We start from the raw sequence: 24059 nt of genomic DNA on the forward strand, positions 1-24059 counted from the left end.
GCCCCAATTACAGTTATTACTTTAGTTGCCCTCCTTTGAACCCTCCCCAGCTCTGCTATATCTGCCTTGTTCACAGGAGCCCAGAACTGGACACAGTACTCCATGTGTGGTCTGACTAGTGATTTGTAAAGTGGCAGGACTATGTTCTTATCACGGCATCTATGCCCCTTTTGATGAAACACATTATCTTATCGGCCTTGGCAGCAGCTGCCTGACACTGGTTTCTACAGCTTAGTTTGCTTTGTTTACCCAGTGTTTTACCATTTAGTATGTACGGGTGACTTGCATTATTACTTCCCATGTGCATAACCTTACATTTGTCAGTGTTAAACTTCATCTGCCACTTCTCTGCCCAAGCCTCCAATCTATCCAGATTCCTCTGTAGTAGTATACTGTCCTCTCCCGTGTTAATTACTTTACACAGTTTAGTGTCATCTACAAAAATTTATATTTTACCGTGCAAGCCTTCTACAAGATCATTAATAAATATATTGAAGAGAATATGGCCCAATACTGACCCCTGTGGTACCCCACTAGTGACAGTGAACCAATCTGAGTGTGTACCGTTAAAGGGTTTCTACCACCAGAAATACTGTTATGCAGCTGACTGACATTAGCAATGCGCTAATGTCAGCACTACATAACAGTATGTTTTTAAAATTTCTCCCTGCAGCCGTTCTGATAAAATAAGCACTTTTATTATATGCTAATGAGCCTCTAGGTGCTATGTGGGCATAGAATCAGCACCTAGAGGCTCTGTCTACTCGCCCTTTATCCCTCCCAGGTCCCCTGTTCTGCCCGCCCCGCTCCTCTTTATTGATGTCATGGTTCGCAGCATCGCTCACGAAATCCTGCGCCTGCGCCATTCACTTGTGTATTCGGCGCAGGCGCAGTGAGTGGAAGCCGCTCTCCTGATGCTGGCTTCCTCACTGTGACGTAGTCGGCGCAGGCGCAGTGAGGAATCCAGCACCAGGAGCGCATCATTCACTCACTGCACCGAATACAGAAGTGAACGCCGCAGGCGCGGGATTTCGTGAGCAATGCTGCAAACCGTGACATCAATCAAGAGGAGCGAGGCGGGCAGAACAGGGGACCTGGGAGGGATAAAGGGCGAGTAGGCGGAGCCTCTAGGTGCTGATTCTATGCCCACATAGCACCTAGAGGCTCATTAGCATATTATAAAAGTGCTTATTTTATCAGAACGGCTGCAGGGAGAAATGTAAAAAACATACTGTTATGTAGTGCTGACATTAGCGCATTGCTAATGTCAGCTACATAACAGTATTTCTGGTGGTAGAAACCCTTTAATAACCACCCTCTGTTTTCTATCACTGAGCCAGTTACTTAGGGTCCATTCAGACGGCCGTAGTACTTTGCGGATCCGCAAAACACGGATACCAGCCATAAGTGATCCACAATTTCCGGACCACACATGGGCACAACCATAATAGTAAATGCCTATTCTTGTCTGAGAACGCGGACAAGAATAGGACATGTTCTATCTTCCCCACAGAGACGCGGAACGGAATCACGGATGCAGACAGCACATGCTGTCCGCACCTTTTGCTGCCCTGTTGAATTGAATAGGTCCGCGGAACGGATGCGGACTCATTCATACGGCCATCTGAATGAGCCCTTACCCACATACAGACATTTTCTCCCAGTCCAAGCATTCTCATTTTATATGCTAATCTTTTATGGGGGTAGCAACTGAGTACGTTAATTTACTACTAAATGCAGAAGATGAAACAGAGTTTTAGCCACCACAAACCCCCACCCAGCAGGGGGCGCCACCAGAAACCTAACAACATGTTTATTGCATGTATATTTAAATACTACTTTGTTTGAAAAGCAGTATTCAATGCATACTTTCATGGGACTGAGCGCCGCTGTGCAGGAGAAATGCCAAAGGAACCTCTGTTCCTTCATTCTCTGGATCATAATGTTAGGGCATATTGTAGTGATACACTAGACTAGAACACAGGGGCGTAGCTAAAAGCTCATGGGCCCTGGTGCAAGAGTTCAGCTTGGGCCCCTGTCCCTCAGTGCTTGTTGGCAAGGGGCAGGGGAGCACATATCCTTCCTGCTGCCTGAGGCAAACATTGAAAGGGCACCCCTCATGCCAAATTCTTAACCTAACCCCCAGGGGCGTAACTAGAAGTGACTGGGCCCCACAGCAAATATTTGTAAGGGCCCCTCCAGCGCGCTTCGCACCTCCCTCCTCCTGTGTAAACCCCACTCCTTTGGCACAGTGTAGCGGTATACTGTATATTGTGTGGCACAGTGGATGCTATATGTGTATAACATAAACATATTTCATATGAAAACTTACAGTTACTTGACCCTTGGGATCTCGGACACCACTTCAACACTTTGGCCGGGGGCTCGGCGGAGCTGATGTTGTGCTTTATCCTAATGAGAAAGATTTCATAATAAGGATTTGGAGAAGAGGCAGAGGGATAGCAGAGCAGGGAGAGGCTGGTGCTGCTACTAGGGGGTCATACCATGGGGGAGTAATAAAGCCCACTATAATGCCCCCCCCCCCAGTAGTAATAATTCTCCTTATAATGTGACAGTGCAAAAATACCCCCTTGTAATGCCCCCAGTTGAGCTGTCCCCATAGTGCCCCCATAATGTCCCAGTATAAAATACCCCTATATAGTGCCCCCAGTAAATTCCCCCATAGTGCTCCTCTCCCCCCTTCCTGCCAGTGCCCCCCCATAATGTACCAGTATAAAATGCCCCATATATAGTGCCCCAGTAGATGCCCCTCAGTGTCCGGCCTCTGATAGGCTGCCGGCCTAGTGTCCCCCATAATGCCCCCCAATAATGTGCCAGTAAGTGTCCCCATAGATGCCCCCCCATCATGTGCCAGTATCAAGTGCCTCTCTCCTCCCCCCACATGTCCCAGTATCATAGTGCCATCTCCCCCCCCCCAATGTGCCAGTATCAAGTGCCTCTCTCCTTCCCACCCCCCATGTGCCAGTATCATAGTGCCAAACCCCCCCATGTGCCAGTATCAAGTGCCTCTCTCTTCCCCCCATGTCCCAGTATCATAGTGCCATCTCCCCCTCCCAAAAAAAAGTGCCAGTATCAAGTGCCTCTCTCCCCCCCCATGTGCCAGTATCATAGTGCCAAACCCACCCATGTGCCAGTATCAAGTGCCAAACCCCCCCCACATGCCAGTATCAAGTGCCTCTCTCCTCCCCCCCCATGTCCCAGTATCATAGTGCCATCTCCCCCCCCACAAAAAAGTGCCAGTATCAAGTGCCTCTCTCCCTCCCCCCCCATGTGCCAGTATCAGGTGCCAACCCCTCTCCCTCCCATGTGCCAGTATCAGGTGCCTCCCCCCCCCCCCACAGGTGCCAGTATCAGGTGCCAACCCCCCTCCCCCCCCAGGTGCCAGTATCAGGTGCCTCTCCCCCCCCCCATGTGCCAGTATCATGTGCCAGTATCAGGTGCCAACCCCCCCTCCCCCCAGGTGTCAGTATCAAGTGCCTCTCTCCCCCCCCCATGCCCCAGTATCATAGTGCCATCTCCCCCCCCTACAAAAAAAGTGCCAGTATCAAGTGACTCTCTCTCTCCCCCCCATGTGCCAGTATCAGGTGCCTCTCTCCCCCCCATGTGCCAGTATCAGGTGCAAACCCCCCCTCCCCCCCAGGTGCCAGTATCAGGTGCCAACCCCTCTCCCCCCCATGTGCCAGTATCAGGTGCCTCTCTTCCCCCCCCCATGTGCCAGTATCAGGTGCCAACCCCCCCCCCCCCAGGTGCCAGTATCAGGTGCCAACCCCCCTCCCCCCATGTGCCAGTATCAAGTGCCCCCTGCTCCCCCCATGGCAGTAACAGTCGGGTATTAAAAAAAAAATAATAAACACTTCTACTTACCTCCATGTTAGCGATGCGATGCAGCCTCTTCCTGTGTCCCACCCTGTATTGTGTCCCGCCCTGTATGTCCATATATGGAGTCAGTGCTTGTATTTCAGAAAAGTTTCTGCTGGGATTCAAACCCACAACCTTCTGTATTAGAGGCAAAGCACCTAACCACAAGACCATAAGAGCTGCCTTGCTGCTGACTGAAAAAATATGAGACTTCTACTGTTATAGCTGGCTAAGTGTACATCTATACACATGACAGCTGCTCATATATAGAGATATAGCAGAGCTGAGTGTGCTGGGACAGCTGTCATATAGAGATATAGCAGTGCTGGGTGTGTTGGGGCAGCTGTCATGTGTATAGATGTACACTTAGCCAGCTATAACAGTAGAAGTCTCATATTTTTTCAATCAGTTTCAATCAGTTTTAATCAGTTTCAATACTTCCTTTATGGCTGTGAGGGTAAATCTGTGTGATTAGTAATCTGTGTGATTTGCCACTGATACATTGGAGGTTGTGGGTTCGAATCCCAGACACATCAGGAGACTTTAGGAGACATAGAAACATAGAATGTGTCGGCAGATAAGAACCATTTGGCCCATCTATTCTGCCCAATATATCTGAATCCTATGAATAGTCCCTGGCCCTATCTTATATGAAGGATAGCCTTATGCCTATCCCATGCATGCTTAAACTCCTTCACTGTATTTGCAGCTACCACTTCTGCAGGAAGGCTATTCCATGCATCCACTACTCTCTCAGTAAAGTAATACTTCCTTATATTACTTTTAAACCTTTGCCCCTCTAATTTAAAACTGTGTCCTCTTGTGGTAGTTTTTCTTCTTTTAAATATGCTCTCCTCCTTTACCGAGTTGATTCCCTTTATGTATTTAAAAGTTTCTATCATATCCCCTCTGTCTTTTCTTTCTTCCAAGCTATACATATTAAGGTCCTTTAACCTTTCCTGGTAAGTTTTATCCTGCAATCCATGTACTAGTTTAGTAGCTCTTCTCTGAACTCTCTCTAGAGTATCAATATCCTTCTGGAGATATGGCCTCCAGTTCTGCGCACAATACTCCAAGTGAGGTCTCACCAGTGTTCTGTACAGCGGCATAAGCACTTCACTCTTTCTACTGCTTATACCTCTCCCTATACATCCAAGCATTCTGCTGGCATTTCGTGCTGCTCTATTACATTGTCTTCCCACCTTTAAGTCTTCTGAAATAATTACTCCTAAATCCCTTTCCTCAGATACTGAGGTCAGGACTGTGTCAAATATTCTATATTCTGCCCTTGGGTTTTTACGCCCCAGGTGCATTATCTTGCACTTATCCACATTAAATTTCAGTTGCCAGAGTTCTGACCATTCTTCTAGTTTTCCTAAATCCTTTTCCATTTGGCGTTTCCCTCCAGGAACATCAACCCTGTTACATATCTTTGTGTCATCAGCAAAAAGACAAACCTTACCATCGAGGCCTTTTGCAATATCATTTATGAAGATATTAAACAAAATTGGTCCCAGTACAGATCCCTGTGGAACCCCACTGGTAACATGACCTTGTTTTGAATGTTCTCCATTGACTACAACCCTCTGCTGTCTGTCACTCAGCCACTGCCTAATCCACTCAACAATATGGGAGTCCATGCTCAATGACTGCAGTTTATTGATAAGTCTTCTATGTGGGACAGTGTCAAAAGCCTTACTAAAATCTAGATATGCGATGTCTACTGCACCTCCACCGTCTATTATTTTAGGGTCAGACAGTAAGATTAGATCACATTAGCGAGGGGGCCTGGTCAGCCGCTGCTGCTGTGAAGGGGCCCTGAATCGATATTTAAAGGGAACCTGTCACCTCAAAATCGCATATAAAACTGCCAGCATTACCTTATAGTAGCCCCCAGTCTGTTATTAAAGGGATTCTGTCACCAGTTTTCAACCCTGTCAGCTAAACATATGCTGATGTTCAGGGCCTCATCACGATTCCTAATGTGTGCTTATAAATGTCATCTGTGGGCTTATTTAGCTAAAAAAACAGCTTTTTCTAACCTGTCAGTCAATCAAATAAGGTGCCCAAGGGCATGTGAAGTGATGCCAGGTGCCGGCCGCACTCGCCGCCGTTCGTGCCCAGCGCCGCCTTTCCGGACTTCTGCGCCGCCTCCTAATCCTCTGTGCCGCCTCTCGCTCTCCCTCCCTCCCCCCTCCTCCTGCTGTAAGATCTCGCGCGTGCGCACAGGCCTCTGCCTGATGCGCCCGTGCGGACTTCTCCATTTGACTTCTTCCAGCGAAGTGCGCATGCGCCGGCACTTCGCTCAACCGAGATCTTTAAGCAGGAGGAGGGGGAGGGAGGGAGAGCGAGAGGCGGCACAAGAATTAGGAGGCGGCGCAGAAGTCCGGAAAGCGGCGCTGGGCACGAACGGCGGCGGGTGCGGCCGGCACCTGGCATCGCTTCACATCCCCTTGGGCACCTTATTTGATTGACTGACAGGTTAGAAAAAGCTGTTTTTTTAGCTAAATAAGCCCACAGATGACATTTATAAGCACACATTAGGAATCGTGATGAGGCCCTGAACATCAGCATATGTTTAGCTGACAGGGTTGAAAACTGGTGACAGAATCCCTTTAATGATGTGTTTGATCCGGTAATCTGATGCTCCATACATGCCAAAAACGATGTTTTAATCGCCGTCAGCGCTATCTCGCCGGTCAGTTTGAAGTCAAGGGGGCAGCGGCCTCCTTGCTGCAAGTCAAGATAAGCACGCCCCCTAACCGTCCCCTCTTCTGTGTGATTGACATCCTGCAGTGCGGCCGGGAATCGCATTAGTCTCGCGCATGCGCGGTGTGCTGATGAAACCCGGCTAACTGCGGGAGCCGGGATCACGCAGTAACAAGGAGCGCACCGCGCATGCGTGAGACTAATGTGATTCCCGGCCGCACTGCAGGATGTCAATCACACAGAAGAGGGGACGGTTAGGGGGCGTGCTTATCTTGACTTGCAGTTTTATATGCGATTTTTAGGTGACAGGTTCCCTTTAACTATAGAAGTAAATTTGAGGCACACAATTTTTCAATTTGTAATAGGGGCATTTATTCATTAGCATATAATGCTGTCATCCATAGGCCCAATCTTTTTCAGATTATGCACATATTGGCAGAAACCGTACGTTTCGGTCGCGCAGGACCTTCATCTGCGGTTTTATCTGCTCAGACGGATGTGAGTGGGTGAGGCGCTGGATGCATCCAGCGCCTCACCCACTCACATCCGTCTGAGCAGATAAAACCGCAGATGAAGGTCCTGCGCGACCGAAACGTACGGTTTCTGCCAATATGTGCATAATCTGAAAAAGATTGGGCCTATGGATGACAGCATTATATGCTAATGAATAAATGCCCCTATTACAAATTGAAAAATTGTGTGCCTCAAATTTACTTCTATATTTACCGGCTATTCATAGCCCTTGATTGGCACCTAAACGCTGAACTAATAGAGTGCGGTTCTCAAATTCTTTAAACAGGTTCCCTTTAACTAACTTGAAAACAAACTGTCACACACGCTGCCGGGGCGCCGGGCCCCGAAGCAGCTGCTTCCCCGGTAGTTACGCCACCTCCTGGCTGCCTGTGTGTAGTGTCTGTGTGTGTTAATAAAAAATTTTAAAAAACTGAATGCGGTCCGGACGGGCCCCCAGTGGTGTAGGGCCCCATAGCCACTGCTATGGTTGCTATGACAATCCCTACGCCACTGCTAACCCCTTCCCTCCAGCCAGAGGTGTAAATTGACCAGTATGCACTTTCTATAATGCCAGTGTCTTATGTGGAACAAGGGTCTTTCGGCCCCCTCAGGCTCCTGGGCCCGGTAGCGACTGCTACCTCTGCACCCCCTATAGCTACGCCCTGCTAGAACATGATATGCTTGGCATACCCCAGGTAAAGGGGGTATTGAAGATTTTTTTTTTCTCCATTTAATGTTCTGTTAACGATAAAATGAGAACAGCCATTGAAGAAGATATCTTGTGAGGCCTCATGCCAAGAAACTTGGAGAGGTGAAGGAAAATAAACTTAAAATAAGCAATTAGAAGAATATCACAGCTAATATTTGTTGATGCGTTTTAATGAACTACAGTAACAATCAAAGTATAATTAGTCCTATAGTTGGGAAGTCAAAGTTTAAGTTTAGTATCATTTCACTAGGTCTAGCATGAAGGATGACCCGGTGCTGGAAATTTATCTTAGTACTAGTCTATGGCAGTGTTGGCGAACCTTTAAGAGACCAAGTGCCGAAAATGCTACCCAAAACCCACTTATTTATCACAAAGTGCCAACGGCAATTTAAAGGGCTTCTGTCACCCCACTAAACTCTTTATTTTTTTTTGTGTACTTATAATCCCTATCCTGCCATATTGCCATACATTATGTTATTAATAATTTTCGTTCAGTAGATTTAGCAAAAAAATTACTTTTATGATATGCTAATTACCTTTCTACCAGCAAGTAGGGCGTCTACTTGCTGGTAGCAGCCGCAGAAAACCGCCCCCTCCTTCTGGTGATTGACAGGGCCAGCCGCGATCTCCTCCTCCGGCCAGCCCTGTCAGCATTTCAAAAATCGCGCGCCTGTGTTGATTCGGCGCAGGCGCTCTGAGATAAGGAGGCTAGCCTCCTCAGCACTCCCTCAGTGCGCCTGCGCCGATGACGTCTTCTCTTTCGGTGACGTCATCGGCGCAGGCGCACTGAGGGAGTGCTGAGGAGGCGAGCCTCCTTATCTCAGAGCGCCTGCGCCGAATCAACACAGGCGCACAATTTTTGAAATGCTGACAGGGCTGGCCGGAGGAGGAGATCGCGGCTGGCCCTGTCAATCAACAGAAGGAGGGGCGGATTTCTGCGGCTGCTACCCAGCAAGTAGACGCCCTACTTGCTGGTAGAAAGGTAATTAGCATATTATAAAAGTAAATTTTTTGCCAAATCTACTGAACGAAAATTATTAATAACATAATGTATGGCAATATGGCAGGATAGGGATTATAAGTACACAAAAAAAAAAAAAATCGTTTAGTGGGGTGACAGAAGCCCTTTAACCTGAATACTACAGTCCAGTATAGTATATCTTCCATGTACTTTATCATTCAGCTATAATAGCCTGCCTACATTCAGTGCCCTGCCTTTGCCGTTCATAGCGCACCCTGCGCTGATGAATGGCAGGAAAAGTCTGAGGCATATTGGTACGCCTTAAACTCATTCCAGGGAGTGAGCGCCCACAGAGAGGGCTCTGAGTGCAACATCTGGCACCTGTGTCATAGGTTTGCCACCACTGGTCTATGGGGTCATTTTTTTTCTCAAAAGTATGGGTATCTGATCTCAAGTTTAAAAATCCAAGCCTACTAAAACACATTGCATGTAATTATTACATGGGTTGTCTTATGGAGGCCACTCCTTTTTAAAAGCCCTATTAGGAAATATGGACATCACAGAGGTTGTTCCAGTGTCCCACTCTCGGGATCCGCCCTTCATGAGCCCGAATGAACTGCCGCTGGATAAAAGAAGCTCCTGCTCTGGTGGACTCTGTCTATGCCATTCATTTGAATTACTGCCATGTAAATGTACGTGTCTAGGCACACTGCTATGGTTAGAGTAGCCGGCTTCCATTTGTAAAAGGGGTTATGTTGATTAGAATAAAGAGAGAAGTAGGGATTTTTACAGAAGCCAATCCTTGTAGCTCATCATTGTAGCTCAACATTGCGGTGTTATATAGAAAAAGGGTTTACAACATTGAATTTTAACCCCTTTCCAACTGCCCACTAACTATATACGTTCTATCTGCACAGCATGTATATAAATGATCATTAAAGCTCCTGTTCCTGCAATCTAGCAGGTCGGGTCCTGGCTGTCAGACACAGCGGGACCCTGAGTGGAAAACAGGACAGGAGTCGGTGTCATCCTGAGGTCTTTTAATGACCTCTTGGGGGACATATTATGTGCCAAAAATAAATTTAAATATTAGTTAAAAATAATAATAAAAAATACAAATAAAAAAATGTAAAAAAAGAATATTAAAAAGGCCACCGCTAACGGAAACCATCACCATAGTCGCCCCGTTCACTCAAACCTATACATGTTATATATCAAAACGATAGTCACAAAATAGAGAACCCAGTGCAATAATAAATTTTTGTGTCAGTTTTAATATTCAAGAAATAAAAATCTATAATTTAAAAAAAATTCTTTTTAATAAATTACTGGTTTTCTTCCAATTAAACCTAAAATAAAAGGAAAACAAAATCTCTAAAAAACAACAACAACATGCTTATAAAAAGTCCTAAGTGTCAAGTAAAAAATATCGCTAAAATTACTTTGGTAGTCAAACACATAAAAAAGTTAGGATCACTAAACCACCATGTGCACAAAATCACGAAAAATTGCCTGGACATTCAGGCCTTTTTTAAGCCCGGTCATGAAAAGGATTAACCTACTTATAAATGTAACCTTCTATCCTGTTCTTTTTCTCCATTGTTAAATACACATAGAATTGTATATATATATATATACACATTTCTATCTTCTCATTGTTCATTCATCATACTCTTTCTCCCTCCGCCTTGACATTGGAAGAACCACCAATCAGCCTGCTGCTAAATTCTATGTATTACCAGCTTTTCCTGCTGCTGACCCCAGTGGGATACAAGGGAACTGTGACTGAGACTCTGAACCGTTGAGCAATTAATCACCACCCTCTGGAATTATTATAATAGCAGCTACATTTATTGTAATTATTGATTTGAAAGCTCAGGCTGCTATCTATTCATATGTGGGTCTTGAGATCAAACATACTAACCGGCCTTCTAGGATGCCAGGAGATCGGTAAGAATTAAGGTTATTCAGTGCCTGCAGTTCTGCCTTCCGTTAATAAAAATTCAAGACGAACATCATTCTCATAGTCAGTCCATAGATAGAAAAGACCCATACGGGATAAAAGGCCGTATAATTTCAGCAGAAAGGTGTAATTCTGGAGTATATGCATTATTCCCCATACCTGCCGGTTCTGCACACAACTGTCTGTATGATTATGGGAAATGACGAAGACAAGTATTCGTGTTCTTTGTGATTGCAAATATGATAGACAGTGTTCAAGCCATCCTAGTGACCTATATTTGGATGACTGTGCATGAGGACGCGGTGAAAGGCATGATGGTTTATTTCAAATTAGAGAGGGTCATGTTCTTCTGTGCATCAGAAGGGGATGATTTTATATGGCATTTGAATCCTAATTTTGTTCAGTGTCTGCATAGTCTGTACACTGACATGATCAGAAATGTTTGAACGCATTGTGTAAGCGTAGTGTAGGGTTCTGTGGCTCTGTGGTTCATTAGTATCCTGTGCCAAAATGGCACAGTCTATGCAACATGTTCATAAACTGCAGAATGACCTAGGAAAACTAAAGAGGGAATCCATCGTTCCCCCTACACCAGTTTTCTGGCGTTAAAAAGTCACAAAACTGTTTTTTCAAACTTTGCAAAATGCCATTGTGACTTTTTTAGTCACAACTGGGATTTTTACGCCTCTCCAGGTTTCCAAAAAGAGGGTGTGGAGACGTTAGGGTGTGACAGGGCCATCGGCTCCAGCACATTTCTTATTATTTCTCATCATAAATTAGCCCAGCACAGGACCTATCAAAACCAGCGTATATAAATCAGGGCCTAAGTGTTTGGGCATTGGTAAAAGAGATTTAATACAGGTAAATGTAAAGTTATCCCTCTGGATAATTAATAAAAATCCTTAACCACTATGTCCTACTGCAGTGTCAAATTGGGAAAGTCACTAGAGGAGAAGGATCTGGGTGTACTGTAGATTATAGACTAAATAGCACAGTGCAATGCCGATCAGCTGCATCTAAGGCCAGCACAGTACTGCTGTGTAATAGGCGGGGGCTCCAGAGGCAGGAATAAAGGGGGACATTTATCAACCCCTGTATGCCAGAAAACTGGCATCAGAAAGTCACAAAGTTTGGGGCACAATATGCTTGCGCAAATTTTTTTAGATTTTTCTTACCTCCTTGGGACTGCAGGGCGTATGGGTGTGGGTGGTGCAAGGCCTGGCACAGACAGCCAAGCACATTAATTAAAGGGAGTCTTTCACGCAGATTCACCCTATTAACCTAATAACAGTGTTATGTCCACGGCATCCCCCCTATTAAAATCTATGCAGGGAAACTGCCATAAATTATTCCTGAAGTGTACCCCATATCCCTTGCAGGCACAGATTTCCGTTTTGGAACACGTTTCAGGATGCGGACAGCACACAGAGTGCTGTCCGCATCTTTTGCGGCCCCATTGAAGTGAATGGGTCCGCACCCGAGCCGCATGGGGACCCGAAAAACGGTCGTGTGCATGAGGCCTAATAGATATGCCATCCCTTCAATGTGCAGGCCCTGAAAAACATGGCAGATCCTTCCTGGATTCTTATATAGTGCCTACGACACATTCACTGACATCACAGCTGTTGCCCTCCTGATTGGCTGAGCCTGACTCCAAGGCATTATGGGCAAGTCCTTGCATTTAGATTTGTAAAATTGCAGGCATCATTGCAGGCATCAGATTTGTGTGTGGCATGACATAAACTTTGGATTCCCTTAAGTCCAAAGTTTGGGGTAAATTTTATACAAATTTCAGCTATCTATAATGTTGTACACCTTCAAACTGGATGATATCAACTCCAAATTGCATTTCAGTGATAACTTCTTCACCGGGCACCCCCAGACAAGGACATCGCTGAAATGCGTGCATGTTGACTTCTTTGTAGGTTTGTGTAGCAATATTTAGTCTGAGAGCCACCACAGATGAAGGCATCATCAAAACATGCGTTGTGGTTGGTATCATCCCATTTGAAAGTATTAAAGATGGATATGTATTACTGTTTATAGAGATAATGAGTATAAAAGGCGGCTCAACTGTTAAATTGAATGGCAGAGGTGCTTATCTGCTGGTTTGACTCACCCAGTCAAAGGAAATGTAGTATTTTGTAGAGAAAGTAGCAGGCACGCCTGTATTTGGGATTGGATAAAAATGTTTATTCTAAATATTTGTATATAAACTTGTATATAGAGTTACAAGTATGTAGATAGAGGTGTGGGGTAGAGTGAAGATAAAATTAGAAGTATGTTTCTGAGACCACCGGACACTAGATGTGTGTTCCGGATTGGGTAAATAAAGAATGTGGTGTGTAATGTATTATAAAATTACACACCACATTCTTTATTTACCCAATCTGGAACACACTAGTGTCCGGTGGTCTCAGAAACATACTTCTAATTTTATCTTCACTCTACCCCACACCTCTATCTACATACTTGTAACTCTATATACAAGTTTACAGTATATACAAATATTTAGAGTAAACATTTTTATCAAATCCCAAATACGAGTGTACCTCCTACTTTCTCTACAAAATACATGTATTACTGTTTATACTTAACACTCTATATCTATATATAGGACAGGGGTCATCAACCTCCGGCAATTACAGCTGTTGTGAAACTACAACTCCCAGCATGCTCCATTCACTTCTATGGGAGTTCAGAGACCAGCCAAGCAAGTGTGCATGTTGGGAGTAATAGTTTCACCACAGCTGGAGTGTGGTACCACACCTGGTACTTACATATTGATGGCCTATCAGAATAGGTCATCAATATCAGATCAGTGAGGATCAGAGATCCCACCAATCAGCTGTTACGGGCAGTCCCTGGCACTGGAAACGATATAGTGGACTGAGCCAGAAGCAGAAGGTTTCGTCCACCATGTAGTGGCTTCACCTGGGTACTGCAGCTGAGCTCCTATTCGGGTGAATGGCTGATGAACTACAGTACAATAGAGGAAATAGAGAAAAAAGATACACCTGATGGCGCCAAACTACTAGCGGATAAAATAGCTGTATGATAAAATCATATGTAAATAGATGCCCCTTACCAATAAATAGTAAGATAATCAATAATCGGTGACCATATGGTAGAACTATCCACCACCTTCGGGGGATAACAGACCCCTTCCTCAGGAGCAAGGTTCAGTAAAAATATTAACAGAATAAAATATTTTAGGAACAGACACTTACATGCCTAGTGTAAGTGTCTGTTCCTAAAATATTTTATTCTGTTAATATTTTTACTGAACCTTGCTCCTGAGGAAGGGGTCTGTTATCCCCCGAAACGCGTTGAGCTACACCTGACTTATCTTATTAAAGGATTATACCAGAAGTACAGAGCGTTGGACTGCCGTATATTCCACTAACCCTACGAGCGAGCCAGGCGAGGGAGGAGGTTGTTGTGGGTGTCTTGAGCTTTATCCCACAGCACCCCTCCCTGGTGAAGTGAGTGTGGTGTTTCCCACCTGTCTTTTATGTTTTTTAAATAATTTATATGGTTTTATGCATGCTATATTCTATATCCTATATCTCCCTCCATAGGAGTACAGGATTAACCCTCTTCTTTTTTTCCTAACCCCGAACTACAGTACGCCAACCTCGGAAACTACACAAAGGACTGAGCCTTCCATTTACTGTACAGTTTCCAGTGGGTGTGGCTGCCCAAAACAACTGATAGGGTGGGGTGTCAGATCCCCATCGATATGATATTGATGACCTGTCCTGAGCAGAGGTCATTAGTATCTAAGTCCTGGAAAACCCCTTTAATCCTTGCCCATGCCATTTTATGTTAGTAATAAATGTTGCTTATATTCAATGATCTACCTAGCGTTAATGTTGAGTTCTTTGTAGGTTTGTGTTTCAAAATTTATTTAGTCGATGCACCATTAGTGGATGCAGAACACCCTCTTAGCATGCATACAGTATATCGAAAAGTGATAGGAGTGACAAAATATTTTTTTAAAACCTCTAGAACTACTCAAAGCTTTTCAAATGTAAAATGATGAAACTTACTAATTTGTAAGTAGTTGGTGCAATAACAGGGAGCGGCGATTGCGCCGCTCCCCGTCATTGTACCCCTCATAGTACTTGCATCTGATAGTAAAAATGCAGTGTAAAATTTACAGAAAATTAAATATTTAATCATACTTACCACCTGCATTTGCTTGCGATGGGCTGGCCGGCGCCATCAAGCTTGAAGATCTGGCGTGAGATCTCTCATGGCCTGATAGGACATCATCACAGACTGCCCTTGTCCACCCAGGCTCAGTAGTACATCATTGAGCGCTCTAGGAGGCAGCTATTAGCACTCACCCCCGTCCCCTGATGATTCTAGGGGTTGTCTGCAGTGCCAGATATTGTCCGTGTATGTTCTATTTGAAGAAACGCGTAGGGACATAGAAACATCCCCCCCTTATCCACGGTTCCATCGTTGATTCTAGTCTCACTAGATTAGGTGTTCCACACACTACCCTGGCAGGGTCTCTCAGGGACCTTATACCAGGGTCAGGTTCCGGACGGGACCACACCTTGCGGGGCACGGATCCCGTGTTAGGGTATCAGGGACATAGCAGGTCAAGCAGGGTACAACAGGGACAGTTCACTCTCCCTGCGGACCCTAACCAAGATTGACCATATCTATGAAGATTCCCTCCCCCGCAATTTGAACACCTTATCAACGTACTGAGAAAAGATCCTTTGTCCGGGTGTCATCTGTGTCCGCTGGACACATGTTCGGTCTGACCTCACACCGGTAAGATCTATCCTTATTTACCCTGACTGGGCATACCTGTTCCCACCTGGGTGTCAGGACGCCCACGCTGGGGTGTTTCTCAGTATTTTTTGTGGCTCCTCTTGACCCTTGGGGTCCACACAGCCCTTATAAGGGTCTGCCCTAGGCACTCAGTGTACCGCGACCCGCAAATTGCGGCTCTCTAATACACAGGTCCCGACTGTGTTTGTTTGTCTCTTGTTTGTTTGTAAGGGGATACTATATATATGTTTTAGTTATACCAATAAACACCTTGTTTTAATTGTTACTGCCCCTTTGATTTTCCTATTACGCTTTCTAGCAGTACCTTGGGGAGAGGTGCGACCTGCACCGTCTCACCCACATAAGGACAACCCCCTCCCTCTTTTGCACGTCATCAAACCGGCCATCGTGGTGACATCACACATCTCCACTCACGGGATTTCAGCCAAGATCTTCAATCAAGATGGAGGCGGCCGGCCCATTGCGAGAAAATGGAGGAAGTAAGTATGATTTTTTTTTTTGTTTTTTTACACTATTTCAGGTTAAATCGATTCACTACCAAGAAGCACAAGGAAATTCAGCTTGGCGGCAAATCTAATTTATCCTGAAGTTCTGATAGAATTCCACTTTGTCGGACTCGATTCGCTCAACACTATAAGTGATGATACTCCAACACAGGCTGAGAGCTTTTCCTTCTAACTCTGTTTCAGTGATGTAATAAAGGGGCTTATTAACTAAGCCAGTCGCCTTTTCTGTTTCCGCATCACTCGGAGAAGCAGGTTGGCTTAGCTAGTGACTCAGACAACGAGCCCCTTCATCATGTCACTAACTCAGAGAAGGGGGAGAACACACAGCCTGTGTCGGAACATCATTGATTACACAGCAGACGTTCCACTTTCAAGACCACGACAGGCAGTGAAATTGAGCCATCAGTGCGGTTATGACAATTAAAGTATATTAGTCAGTTTCATTAATTTACATTTAAAAAACAATTAAAGGGAATTTGTCACCCGTAAAATCCGTATCAAACAAGGCGAATATCCTGGTAGGGCTGCCTCAGCTAATTACATACATACCACTCTCCCCTTGATCTGACTCTATGATTCTGATCAGTATGCAAATGATGTCTTTAGTGCACAGAGGGTGGGCCTGAGGCACTTGATGAACCATAGCTCCTCCGTCTACCTAGCAAACTCTTGAATGATAGGCCAGGCATTTGAATCATCATCTCGCCTGGCCCTGTCAATCAAGTAGAAGGGGAGTGGCTAGCAAGGGAGAGCAGAGGAGCTAGGGTGCACCGAGTGGCTCGGGACCACCCTTTCTGCACTTAAGACATAATTTACATATTGACTAAATGGAGTTTCTCTGAATTGTGGCAACAGATCATGGATAGATGCGCCTTGTTTGATACAGATTTTACAGGTGACTCCCTTTAAGAACTTTTCCTGGCATGGGCAACCCCTTTAAATACTGTAGGCTGTGCCACGAAATCCACTTATCCCAGCAGTCAGGCCTCCACTGATCAGATGCTTATACTCTATCCCGTGGATAGGGGATAAGTTGATTTTGTGGCACATTGACAATATAGTCTCTTCCCATCCTGAAATGGCTTATTATAGAGAACAATCAAATGTAGATAAGATCTTACTTTTACTGCCCCCTTAGTAAATAAAGCGTTGGACCATAACCATCTACGATTAGAATATGTCTTGATAACATATGGCCTACGGGCATTTTGGTGGTCTCTTCCCTTATCAAAGGTTCTTAGCGTCTACTGAGACATCATACCAGGCCTAGATAGTGCTAAGGTATTAACAATCATGCCCAAACACATGCTAAACTGATTTGGCGGGTGGCCTGTTTTTTTAATTTATCATTAAAATGAAGGCCACAATAATTTTTTATTTTCTGTTCTCAAATACTGTGCCAGTGATAGTGCCACCTGAAGGCATTTAAACCATAAGATAAGGGTCAGCTAAGATTACTAAAGGGTTATTCCCATCTTATATAATGATGGCATATTGCTAGGATATGCCATCAATTTTTGATCAGTGAGGATCCGACCTCTGAAACCTCCACGGATTCTGAGAATAAAGGGGCCACAGTATTGATTTGGAGCTGCGTCCCCTTCGTTGTCCACATTAGCACCCATGCCACCTGTTAACCAGCGCTGCGGTACCTTAAGGCCCCTTTCACACGGGCGTTGTGGATTGGGGCCGGATGCGTTCAGGGAAAATAGTGCGATTTTGACACTAAAACAAGTCAGTTTTCACTGCGATTGCGTTCCATGTTATAAGGGAAAATAATAATGATTGGGTCCCCATTCCGATCGTCTCCTAGCAACCGTGCGTGAAAATCGCACCGCATCCGCACTTGCTTGTGGATGCTTGCAATTTTCACGCAGCCCCATTCACTTCTATGGGGCCTGCGTTGCGTGAAAAACGCACAGTATAGAGCATGCTGCGATTTTCACGCAACGCACAAGTGATGCGTGAAAATCACCGCTTGTGTGCACAGCCCCATAGAAATGAATGGGTCCGGATTCAGAGCGGGTGCAATGCGTTCACGTCACGCATTGCACCCGTGCGGATAACTCGCCCGTGTGAAAGAGGCCTAAAGGGGTTGTCTCACCAGCAATTGGTATTTATCATGTAGAGAAAGTCACTACAAGGCACTTACTAATGTATTGTGATTGTCCATATTGCCTCCTTTGCTGGCTGGATTAATTTTTCCATCACATTATACACGGCTCGTTTCTAAGGGTTACGACCACCCTGCAATCCAGTAGCAGTGGTCGTGCTTGCACAATATAGGAAAAAATGCCAGCCTATGCATGCTACCATGTCCCAGCCACCAGAGAGGCTGAGCTTTTTCCTATAGTGTGCAAGCACGACCACCGCTGCTGGATTGCAGGGTGGTCTGTAACCATGGAAACGAGCAGTGTATAATGAGATGGAAAAATGAATGAAGCCAGCAAAAATGGCAATATGGACAATCACAATACATTAGTAAGTGCCTTGTAATATCTTTCTCTACAAGATAAATGCCATTTGCTAAAGTGAGACAACCCCTTTAGTTCTCAGGATTGGTGGGTGTCCTATCGGTTGAACCTCCACCGTTCATAAAGAGTTAGCATATTCTAGGCCATCATTTATGAGACAGGAATAACCCTTCAAATACTGTCAGTGGAGCATCAAGTTGCCCATTCAATTGACAGCTTCAAGGAGAAGGTCTTCTTCTGGGTCCTGACATCATTGTGAGATGGAATAGAAGCCTATGGTGCCCTTCAATTTCTGGGTCCTAGAACAATGCTGAGTTTCCTGATTTCAGTCAACCCCTGAAGTAGATACAAAAAAATCACCAGAAAAGGGGACACATTTAAAACTGTCTAAAAGAAGCAGAATATGAAATGAAAGCTGTGCTTTGATTGGTTGCTACTGGCAACAAAGACCGTTTCTCTCTTCTCTTTTAGACAGTTTTATAAAGCTGATAGCAACCAATCAGAGCTCATTCCTTAAACTGTTCTGGTAAAACGAAAGCTACGCTGTGATTGGTTGCTATTTGGATGAAACATTTGTACTGTAAAAAAACATTTCCCGAACTCAGATTCGGTTCCAAGTGGTACCTTGGAACCGAACCCGAGTTCAGGAGATAGTTTTTTACAGTACAAATTAATTTATGAAGTACAAATTAATTTATGAAGCAATAACTTCGGCTCATCGGAGCCAATACATTCTAATACTATACGGAGCTCCTGCTCTGTACAGTATTGGAACAAAGTTTCATCCGAAGTCGATTCGCTCAAGTTGCTATAGACAACACTCCAGTTTTGCCTTTTGTCAGTTTTGATACATCTACCGCCTTGACTTTTCAGACACTACTTCCCTGATTACTGACTATAACCTGTAAACTCTCCTCACAGCTCCGCTCACGGGGACACTTAGCTTGGTTTGTGTACTAGGCGGTAATCTGTTTGTTTCACTTATGACGGTTTATAGAGAAGTGTGAGAAATGTTTCTCTCCTGATACCAGCGTATTTTCAAAGGTGAGAAATACATATCTATATGTGGTGAAAGGAGCAGAGACGTGCACACAACTTCACTGTATTAGATGTTGCTTTCTATAACAGGCCTCACTTTCCCTGTGGAACTACAAGGCCCAGTATACCCTGATTTAAATGCTATGTACACCTTCAGGGGCAATTGTTTTTTATGACTGCATTTTACTCATTTTGGGCTAAAAATCTTTTTTTTTTTTGGACTTTATTAAAACTATAGAGCCATTCTGTCACAAAGGGTTAACTTTTTGTCTAGCTTTGTGAATGGTACTTTCACTTTGTGCTGGTCATCTAATAAATCTTATCTCTAAATTACTAAAGGGTTATAAACACCTATTTAAGCCACCTTCTTATCAGTAAGATAAGAACTGAGCTATAATGTGTGTTTAGAATGTCAGAGAGCAGAGATAAGAAGTCGTCAGCTGAGCTGCCTGACAGAACAGCCTGAAAATTCAGATCCTGCTACTAGATAAACACAAGGCTGCACAAAGACAGTGGTTCAAAATCTTTAATAAAAAAACAATTGAAAAACATATTTTTATCTCAAAATGAGTACAATGCAATAATAAAAGAAAATGCCCCCAAAGGTGTACATAGCATTTAAGCATAGAGCAGGAGATTCCAAGGACAGAAGACTTTACTATATACATATGACGTGTCAGTGTATTCTAAATGCTTCAAATATCGATATTCAAAAATCAATAGCACACAACCTTTAAGGAGCCACAATAATATAGTTGCCAACAGTTCCTAGTTTGCAGGGACCATCCCTAATTTTCAGAGACAGTCTGAGATGTATGTAAGAACCGCCCATAAATTAGCAGCCTTGCACAGTTTGTAGATGTTCCCAGAGGCGGGGCCTATTTGTCTCAAATTTACAAAAGGCAAAGTTGGTTAGTATGCAGTAATTGCTAGTTGCAACTCAGGAGCCTCAGTTATGGAAGCACAGAAGCATGCACCTTGGCAGATATTACCCCAGTTATGCATAGTAATCAAGAATTTGCCAGGATTGTCCTGAAGCAAAAATGGGTGAGGCTTATGTAAGTCCGGCACAGAAGTGGGCCTTACCAGGTGGGTTGAGATGCCCAGAGAGGGGCTTAAATGCTTCAAATTTACAGAAATATTAAAGTATTGGCTATGTCCCACCTATTGCTTGCTGATAAACTCAAAGTAATATGTTCTCAGCATTCCTAAATTATTCCTAAGATGAGTGCGCACAGGAGACTGTCCACACATTAGGGCCACATAGTACATAGACAGGGCCACACAGTACATAAACAGTGATGCCACCCTTTAGATATTGCCCACCGCTGCAAAAGTGTAGGCCAAAGAGCAATGCCAGCAGAGTAATACCAACGCAGATTTGTTCATAATTTTGTGGAACGATTACCTCCACTGTATGTTTGACGAGCAATGGCTACTGCCATGGATCGTCCCCATACAGATTCATGGTTTCTGGGCAGAAGATTGCTGTTCACACAGGTGCCCAGAAACAATAATTTAATGTGCTTCATGAAAGATCATTTCACCCGATGAACAAGCATTTTTAGTCATCAGCAGCACACTTACACAGACAGATTATCAGAAACAAGCATTTGTAATAACACTCCTTCCCGATAACCTTCCCCACAATTGTGTGGTGTAAATCCGCCATTACACTATTAAATCAACCTTTAGGGCTCATGCACACAAACGTATTTTTGTCCACAACCAGTCCACATTTTTTGGGGGGTCGGATGCAGACCTATTCACTTCAATGGGCTCGCAAAAGATGCAGACAGCACATGGCGTGCTGTCCGCACCCGTATGTCCGTTCCGTGCCATCTGCAAGAATATAGAACATGTCCTATTCTTGTCCTCATTATGGAAAGGGTTAGGACTGTTCTATTATGGCCCGGAAGTTCAGTTCCGCAAAATGCGAAAAGCACATGGTCGGTATCCGTGTTTTTCGGATCCACAAATTGTGGCCCGCAAAACAGGCTATGGTCGTGTGCATGAGCCATTATACTGTTATATATCAAAATACTGATAAGGGTATGTGGGGTGTATAATACACACATGCCTATAAAGGTCTAAGGGAAGCCTCACCAAATGTTTGAAGAAGGGCTATGTTGGTAGCTGTAGGTTGTCGTTGAAAGGGAAAGGCACAATTCATTGATTTTAAAGGGCATCTGTCATCAGATTTGTACCTATAAAACAGGCTGACCTGTTACATGTGCACTTGGCAGCTGAAGGCATCTGTGTAGGTCCTATGTTCATATGTGCCCGCATTACTGAGAAAAATGAAGTTTTAATATATGCAAATAAGCCTCTAGGAGCAACGGGGGCATTGCCATTACTCCTAGAGGCTCTGTTCTCTCTGCAACTGCTGTGACCTCTGAACTGTGATTGACAGGGCCAGGCAGGCATGATGAAGTGTTCACTCCCTGACGAGGTGCAGAGGGCACAGCAGCTGCAGAGAGAGCAGAGCCTCTTGGTGTAACGGCAACATCCCTGTTGCTCCTAGAGGCTCATTTAAATATATTGAAACATCATTTGGCAATGCGGGTACATATGAACATGGGACCACTGTCCTTCTCACTTTCCAACAGTGAAACTTTCTTTACTTTTCTTTGGATATAGTCATATGAAGGCGTGTTTTTGAAGAACCAGTTGTTTTTAAAGTAGTTTAATCATTTAGTGCGCATAGTTAAGGCTACCAACACACGGACTCCTTTAATTTGCTCTTAGGCTTGGTGGCTGAAGAACGGTGTCTTTACGATGACAGACTGTTTGGGGAATATGTCTTTTCCAGTAACCTTGTAGTAACTTGCATGCACGCCATTGATGATATGTGCTGGGCCATCAAGTTTCTTGGTGTGGTTCGGCCTTGTCTGCTCACTGACCCAAGGTCCACAGTTTGACTAGATTGATGATGAGGCAGAAGTATCGGTTCCTCTGCAGGTGTCAATGTCTCATACGGACCTTACTGAAGCCATCAGGGTGGTATTTATCAAAATTGATTCTGTGATAATGCAAACTGCCTACATTACCATGACCTCCTGGATGCTTCTTGTGTTCACCAGTACAGCCGTGGCCATGGCTGACGTGTCCGCAAAGCTTCATGGTCTTCGATAGCTTGGTCAACATGATGGTGGCAGTGAGCGAAAAAGCAGAGTTGTTTTTCTGATGGCACAATTTAATGTTCCATATAATGTATTGAAAAACTGTGAATAAAATTATTTGTGGAGTGAAGGGAAATAAAACGCAGTTCTGCCATTGTTGTTTGGGTTTCATTTTTACGCTCTTTACTATGCTGTAAAAATGACATGGTAAACTCAGTATGGTGATACAATTCTTTATGGTCTTCACTATGTGGGATAAATAATTTTATTAGTTCACACATTTTCAGATGCAGAGATACCAATTATATTTTTTATAGTTTTTTTATATGATTAATGGAGAAAGTTTGTTTTACATTTTTAATATTAGTTTTTTATAAAACATTTTTAACTTTTGTATTATTTTTTTTGTCCCCTTAGAGGACTTAAACATGCAATTGCTCAATCGCTTTTACCAGGGCCGGCTCCAGGTTCATGTGGGCCCTTGGGCGATAAATCCCAGTGGGCCCCCATGAGGCATTTTTTTACATTGACATGTCCCCCTGTGGCTCCTACACGGTATAATGACCCCCAGTGGCCCCTATACAGTATAATGACTACTAGTGGCCCTTCACACAGTATAATGAACCCCCAATTCCCCCCCACTGTATAATGACCACCTGTGGCCCTGCATTCAGAATAATAACCCCCAGTCGCCCCCATTTGGAATAATGACCCCCAGTAGCCCCCACACGGGGGGAATACTGTATGGAGGGGGCTCTGGGGGTCATTATACTGAATGGAGGGTCATTGGTGATCATTATACTAAATGGGGGACACTGGGGGTCATTATACTATGTAAAGGGCCCTCACAGTATAATGACCCCACAGTGACCCTCCATTCAGAATAATGACCCCCAGTCGCCCCCACACTGGGGGTTATACTGTATAGAGGGGGCACGAGGGGTTATTATATTTAATGGGGGCTCTGGTGGTCATTATGCTAAATGGAGGGTCAATGGGGATCATTATACTAAATGGGGGGCACTGGGAGTCATTATACTGTGTAAGGGACCCTCACAGTGTGATGAATGACCCCCCAGTGGCCCCCTCACATACCTATCATTGCAGGGGAGCTGGTGGTCCTGTCATTCACTAACCGCAGCTCCCAGCTCCCCACATGAACCTGGAGCCGGCCCTGAATGACCCCCAGTAGCCCCCACACGGGGGGAATACTGTATGGAGGGGGCTCTGGGGGTCATTATACTGAATGGAGGGTCATTGGTGATCATTATACTAAATGGGGGACACTGGGGGTCATTATACTATGTAAAGGGCCCTCACAGTATAATGACCCCACAGTGGCCCTCCATTCAGAATAATGACCCCCAGTCGCC

General features: G+C 44.6%; 1 protein-coding gene and 1 pseudogene across 1 annotated transcript in view; one reads left to right on the forward strand and one right to left on the reverse strand.

Moving 5' to 3' along the window:
• CACNG2 (calcium voltage-gated channel auxiliary subunit gamma 2) overlaps positions 1–24059 on the forward strand; it is a 145307-nt gene that overhangs the window by 58399 nt on the left and 62849 nt on the right. The gene's annotated exons all lie outside the window — the stretch shown is intronic.
• LOC120979263 lies at positions 22255–22711 on the reverse strand (annotated as a pseudogene).

Source organism: Bufo bufo, chromosome 9 (genome assembly GCF_905171765.1).
Source record: "Bufo bufo chromosome 9, aBufBuf1.1, whole genome shotgun sequence".
Lineage (NCBI taxonomy): Eukaryota > Metazoa > Chordata > Amphibia > Anura > Bufonidae > Bufo > Bufo bufo.